Source organism: Bombus vancouverensis, chromosome 8, assembly GCF_051014615.1.
Source record: "Bombus vancouverensis nearcticus chromosome 8, iyBomVanc1_principal, whole genome shotgun sequence".
Lineage (NCBI taxonomy): Eukaryota > Metazoa > Arthropoda > Insecta > Hymenoptera > Apidae > Bombus > Bombus vancouverensis.
Window position 1 is genome coordinate 6503330 of NC_134918.1, and position 7298 is coordinate 6510627.

The following is a 7298-nucleotide window of genomic DNA, read 5'->3' on the forward strand; positions in this document are numbered from 1 at the left end:
GCTGTATGACACTCACCTATGAATATATATATTGAATTGGCAACTAAGTGATTGCGGATTTTACCATTAGGTGGTATTGACAAAATCCGCAATCACTTAGTTGTCAACCCAATATTTACTTCTACATTCATCTTCGCTTTCACACCCAACCGCGCCAAATTCGTAAATTCTATAATAATGACGTTCGTCCGTGCTGATGATTGCGCAAGGAATGCAAAGATATTTTAGGCGTCGTAGTCGCGAACCATTGAGGTCACTAGTCCATGAAGGTAGAGGAGTTAATTTATGGCACCCTCAAGTGTCTCCGCTTTCTCTTCCTAGAACTTAAAGTAACAAATATAATCATGATAGTCTCATAAAAGTGCTAATGAAATTGCAAATTTAGCATGACAATATAACAGTATAACACGCACGATACGTATATTTATAAAGGTGTTCGAATACTTTCGTGAGCCTGCGTATATTATCCTGAATCACGTGTATATTTCTATTGTCACAATATTTATCGGAACTACATGCATCATAACAGTATAAAAACCATGGCAACTTTTTCGAAGGATACTCGTTATCGATAAACTCCCTGCGGGTTCTCCACTTGGTTTCCCGTCTCGTTTTGCTTCCTTCTCGTGCGGCTCGAACGAGAATGTCGTGCATTTATCGTGGGCGTGGATTAATGATTATTAGTGTCGTTAACGGGACACGGTGCTTTGATACAGCGTGCACGCAGGAATAAAGTGGGTGAATGAGATATATATGTAGGTGGCTTTAGACAGAGATTGAGTGTACAGAGAGAGGTGGTAGAGATTTGTAGATCGTGGAATAGAATTCGATCCTTGGGATAACATCGCAGGAATTGTAACGATAGTTGTCATTAATTGCTGCGTGTTATTTAATTGTTGATTTATTGGAGTGTTTAATTATCGATTATTGGAAGCGATTGAGTTTGATTTGCGTGCGCGATGCAGAGAATAGCCGTGACGTGTTGATGGGATTGCGGGGATGATTGAATCACGCGAGGTAGAAAAGCCAACGCAGCTGAGCAAATTTATTTTGTAATAATTCGTAGCGATGTTTAAGCTTCTATTCTTACGAAATGTTTTCTTCTCTTTGTACATATTTTCCGAATATATAGATAATGCAAAGAGATCGAAAGTGGTAGCTTTGGAATCGATACTAATAAGCTACCGACGTTTGAAATATGCTTCAAAGTTGTATTTAAAAAATCAGAATACAGATGTGTAAAATATTACATATTGCAAGGAGAAAGGCAAGATTTTATATATTTCTATATTTTCAAAAAATTCATTCAAACTTCCAAGAATACACTGTCGTAAATCGGAAATATTTCTGTGAAAAATCAGGGACTCGTAATTCTAACCGATTCTGACCAACGACAAACGTATATTTTCCAGCAAAATTACTTATTAATCCCCTTCAGAAACCATCAGAAAAGATATGTTTCTATAATTAACAATTATGAAAATTATACGAATCCTTAATTATTATAAAGCTTAAAAATTTGAAAAGAAAATTGGATAATACAGTATATTTCCCCTCGTGGCAACATAGTTCAAGGGAGACTTCATAAAGCTCGTAACCTCTCGAAACGAGTAATTGGGTATTTACGAGTCTCGCAATTCCCAGAGCTCCTCCCCCGGCGCGAATATTACTCTTACGCTGTACCTGTATAAAAGCTGTTGTCGTTGAAATGAACTCTCGCACCAACCACGTTCCAAACATTTCCGCTTTTCGGGCCAGCTTTCCAGGTCTTTCCTTGCCAATGGATGATCGTGATCGGGCAGCGTGGAATATTTTAAGGTTCATTAAAGGCGCAATAATGAAGAAGTCTCGAGCCGGTTCTCAAATAACTTCCGGCTGGCTCTGCCGTAAGAGAGAACATTCGAACGAAACTTCGACCCCCGTTTTCCGCCCCCCCTTATTTCTTCCTCTCTCCTCTTTTACTTCCTTCCTTCTTTACTTCCTTCCTTGCTTCCTTCCTTCCTTGCTTCCTTCCTTCCTTCCTTCCTTCCTTCCTTCCGGCCTCGTTGTACTTTCCACCCGTTTTTCGCCTACTCGAAACTTCGTCCGACCAAGGCTTTCGGGCTGAAATTAAACCCGAACTTCGAGGAAAAAATTCACCAGCCTGTTCGCCAAGTGGCCGTTCTCCTTTTAGGGAGATGAAAACGATGGAGGGTTCCTTCTTTCGAATCAAATAACTTTCTGGATCTTTGCTGGAGAGGAAAGAAGTTGCGGGCAGTCGTTTTTGAATTTTGAATATGATATCTTTTGGTTTTGGTAGCCTGTCGACTTTATGTTTTGTCGTGAAAGTGAATTTGCGAAAATTGGTGTTAAAGGTAACGGTTAGACGAATGTTTATTTAAATTCATGTTTTTGGGGGTGTTTTATATCGTAATGAGTATTTTATTTTTTGTATATTTTCTATATATATTATAATATCGTATATACTATGTATCTACGTAGAGATTTTTGCACATCAAATTTTCACCAAATTTACTGGAATAGTATATTCATTTCGTAAGACTTTGAATTCTAAAGTGGAATATTTATTTCGAAAGCTAGCAAATTCCAAAGTAGGACAGCTCTATTTTAAGAGTAGAATAGTGTAGTGTTTCGCGAAATACGAGTCAGTAATCTACGAACGCGTAATACTTGCACAAACACCATACAATTGTTATGCAGTTACTTCAAGTCATGGAACCTTTGGGAGCGAGTTGTGAATTGTTGATGAAAATAGAGAAAGCTTAGTTATCTTACTTCTTAAATATTACATATTTGAGCTAACTCTGACGATGCTGACCGAGTGTAATACCGGAGGAAATGTCGGTTTATTCCGACACAATGCATTTCGTATTTAGTAATCTCAGAGAGCATGAAACTTTTTCGGTACCTTGCGTTTTGACTTGATTTTTGGAACTGTTTTATAATAGTTTTAGTTCCCGTAAGATATTATAACGAAAATTCACTATAAAATGAAGAATCTCCGTATAGGTATGCATAATGCACATGCAAATTATTCATTTTGCTCTGCGAGCCTCGACAGATCAAAATGTACTATACCGTAACGTTTGATTCTTGTGAAAGTACTATATCGCATTTGCGCCCTTTTTCTCTGACAATGCTATCTAAATCATTCTCATCGTTGAAAATTTTTTATTCCATCAAATGTATCTCGTTATAATCGTTGTAAAAGGTTCAGAAAAACGTGGATAACTGATTGTCACCATGACAATTAACGCGTTAAAAAGATCCTTATTTAGCGAAGCTATCCTCCATCCTAATACCCTAAATCTATCAATTCGAGTACATCCACGCTTCTAAAACTAAATTAGCCCAAAAATAGAAAATCAGCTCGGTTCGACTACCTCAGGTGGATCCAATTAGGGAGCGGAAAAAGGTAGTATGGCGCGACAGGTTCGCAGTAGAAATCAAGCGTAGTGGAGGGTGGCGTATCGATTTCGATGCACGCGCGTTCCTTCAGCCCGTAACGCCATTAAACTTTTACGATTTAAGTTTCCGCGGACGTCGAAGCTCAGAGAAGCCTTTCTGCCAGCATCCAGATACAGACGCACACGTATACGTATAGGAAGGTTGGAGACGACGATACGTTGATACCAGGTCGAGTAAAAACAAGCCTCGTCGTGTCCCTTCGTGGCTGAGGAGACGCGGTGAACGATGAAGCCCACGGCTGGTCACGTGTTGGACGTTATTCGTGTCGTGGATCTTAAAACTGGCGACTGTTGCGGAGAGGCTCGCGAAAGAACGGGAAACTCGTGACGGCGGAGGGCACATCGAGATTCCAGATCGATGAACCGACCCTTGTTAACCTCTACACGACCAACAGCTTCCTACCTCGGTTTCAGAATGTTTTCATTTGTTTTCACGTGTATTCCTTACTTCGCGAATGGGTTACAGGTTTATGATGCTGATGGTTGCATCTCGGGACGATCAGGCCAGTGACTATGAAATTATGAAAGTTTTGCAGTTGCAAGATAGCACAGTAAATTTTTGCTAAATGGTAAAACAAGAATATTGTAAGTAGAAATATTAATAAGTAGGCACAGTGAGATTCTCTGTATTTAAGCGCAATTTTAATTGCGCACGATCAAATGAGTTTTCATCCACTTTTAAATCCATTTATTTAAACGTGAATTCCCATTACCGTGTTTCCACGCGTATTCCTCGCTTTACGAGTGGATTGGAGGCTTTTCATGTTGACGATGGAATTTTTGGACGATTAGACAGATGCGTAGGAAATTCTAGAAATCTTATTTATGATGGGGCTGTAAAACAGTAGAATAAAATATTAATAAACTTTATAGAGAAGTAGTAGGATTGTAAGTTAGTAAATATATTAATAAATACAGTAGAATTGAATTTATGCACATGAATTCCTGTTACATGGGTGAAAATTCATAAGAAGTTGGAAGTATAATACTGACGTGTTGCTTGCGTATGTATGTCCCTATATATATTTTTAGTAAAAAGCGATTGCGTGTAGAGATTATGTAGCTATAGTTCATGAAATAGAGATGTGTAATGATTATTTATTTGTATGATTGATGTAGCATAAAGGTCATTGACTATTTCATTTTTTAACTACTACTTTTTTTATTTCTTCGATAATATTCCAAAGAATGGGTGTATTACAAAAAAATAAAACGAATAAAGGTAAATGAATCATATTCGACGAATGAGATGAGTATTGCAGTATTCAGACGAGAATCGTCGAAGTTTGGATCGTGCGCTCGACTTGACCATTGTTTGCGGTGATTCTTGGCGCCTCTCGGGTCTCTTTCATAATTTACCATAGCAGAAGGAGACACAAAATCGTAGTTGCGCTTGTACCTGGCTTGTACGGTTCACAGTTTACGGTGGCAGCCGGTCGTGAAACGTTTGTACGCTCGGGGACACCCATGAGCAGGATCCTTAGACGATTTCATGTTCATCTCCATGTAAATTATCTGTTTTTTCTTTTTTTTTTTTTTTCAAAATTCGAAAACTAATCGAAACGATGTATGAATCATAGTACAATATAATGGAAATACAGACGAAGCAAATTTTATATATAGAATAAAGGAAACGATAGATACGTTTATTGAAAATTCAAAGATGCAAAAATATACAGAATGCACATAATATGCAAAAATATGTAAAATATTCGAAGTAATATTCTTTATAATATTTTTGTTTTCTTATTTGAGAAACTTCAACGAATGTTTATACATACACGTGCGAGTAAATAAGTATGCAGAAAATAAGTATAACAATTTCTCATCCAAGTTCCAGTTCTTCAATTACATTCGTAGAAATGTGAATTGTCGTAAATATCCGCGGTTTACTCGTTCCAATGCTAGTGAAATTTGAACAGTCAGCACGATATTGTGTTCATAAAAAGTGTCTATAGCAAATGTTTGAAATGATTTCGCGAGTCACTGTACATATATACTCTCTTTGAACTTCAAGTATGCATCATCGTCATAAACGTTCCAAGCTCTGTGTCTGGTTTAAACAAATAAATTCCTTACTCCATCTTGCCGCATCTTCGCTTCTCAATTTCCCCTGCGGCTTCTCTCGTAACGCGCCGCAACGAGATTTTCTTTTCCAAGACCCGCTATTATTGCTCGGTTTAACGTCAATATTTACCAGCTTTCAGGATCCCTATTTTCCTATGTCCCACGCCGGCCGAGTTTTCCTCCTGATCCTCTATAGTTCGCGATGAAAGAGCTATTCCGCTCCGTTCCGCGTGATTCGCTGTTTTCCGCGTTGAACACGCGTTACAACCGTACTTACGCCTCATGTAAATGATACTCTCGCATCCGTTAAACGCTGGCGGCACTTTTGCCGCAGGAATTTGTTCCAACCTCCGCTTCAACGTTTCGAATGGTCCGTGGAATATCGATTAGAGGTCACGTATCGATCTCTCGATCTCCTGATACTGTCATTCGTGGAGTCGAGATTACCGTGCATTTCCGAATCTTTCAGGCGCTTATTGAAGATGTGGATGGATAGAATTGTCATAGTCACTGATTTATAAATTACCGTGAAAGTTTCAGCTATAGGTGTTTCCTTAGTTTCATTTTTAACGATTTATAGAATTTTCATACATTTTTAAACGTATCTGACTATTTCAAAAAAACGAGAATACTTAATTACGATTACTTTCCTAGATGAGTACGAAGGTCTTCGGTGTAGTTTTTATCAATTTTTTATCTTCGTTGACTCGTAGGATTTTTATATATCTTTAAACGCTATATTTGAGTATTTTACTAAATACGTGGACGATTACAATTATTATAATTAGCTTCTTGCAAATGAGAGCGAAGGCTTTGAGCATTTTTCTCTGCATTGCGACACTTTTAGAGTGTCCGGGAATTTTAAATTTTATACTCCTTTATAAAAATTGTAGAAAACGTGTTTCGTCGTTCTTTGAATGTTTAACATTTAACGAATGTTCGAATTTAACAAACGTAATATCTTGTTAGGAAGTTGAGGAATTCTATCGAGAAGCGAAAAATCGATTCCATGGCTGATCATTGGAAACCATAAAGATATTCTCGGTTGAACTTTCGTTTGGAGGGCTTCCGGCAAACTACATGCGCCACGATTAAGTTACACCTCAGGGCTTTCAGGTGGTCTTCGAAAAGTGCAGCTGGAGCATCGTTTTTGTTTGCGCGACAGCTTCGCGTTCATTCTTTAGGATTTCTTCAGTGCTTCGTTCTAGGTTTAACTTGACAAATTTTGTATTTAAATCTCAAATTATGCATTAATACGTTTTAGGATTGTAATATGAATTTTATTATTCTAATTCTATGGTAAATTTTGCGGCCTGAAACTAACAATGACAGAAGAATGAAAAATTAATAGAAAATGGATTAAAAAGTTGTAGAGATTCGTGGAATTTGCGAATAGGCGTAAAATATTCTTATAACCAAGCTATGGTAATATTTATTCCTGTAAATATGCTTCCATTGCTTCATCCATTTATTTAGTTACTCTGTCCAGCTGCAGAATTAAAAATTATTCATGCATTGGTACAATAATAAAATGAAATACGATCCAATGCTATGAACACACAGCTATATTTAGCAAATTTCTTTCTATCTACTAATCATTACACCATCGTATTTTATAATAAATACATCATCTTCTCAACATAAACCAATCTCCTTGTAACGATAATAAGGAAAAAAAATAGTAACACAGAGTATAAAATATAGAATACTAATGTAAATAAATGAAAGTAAATAATAATATAGAACAGAACATACAGAATATAA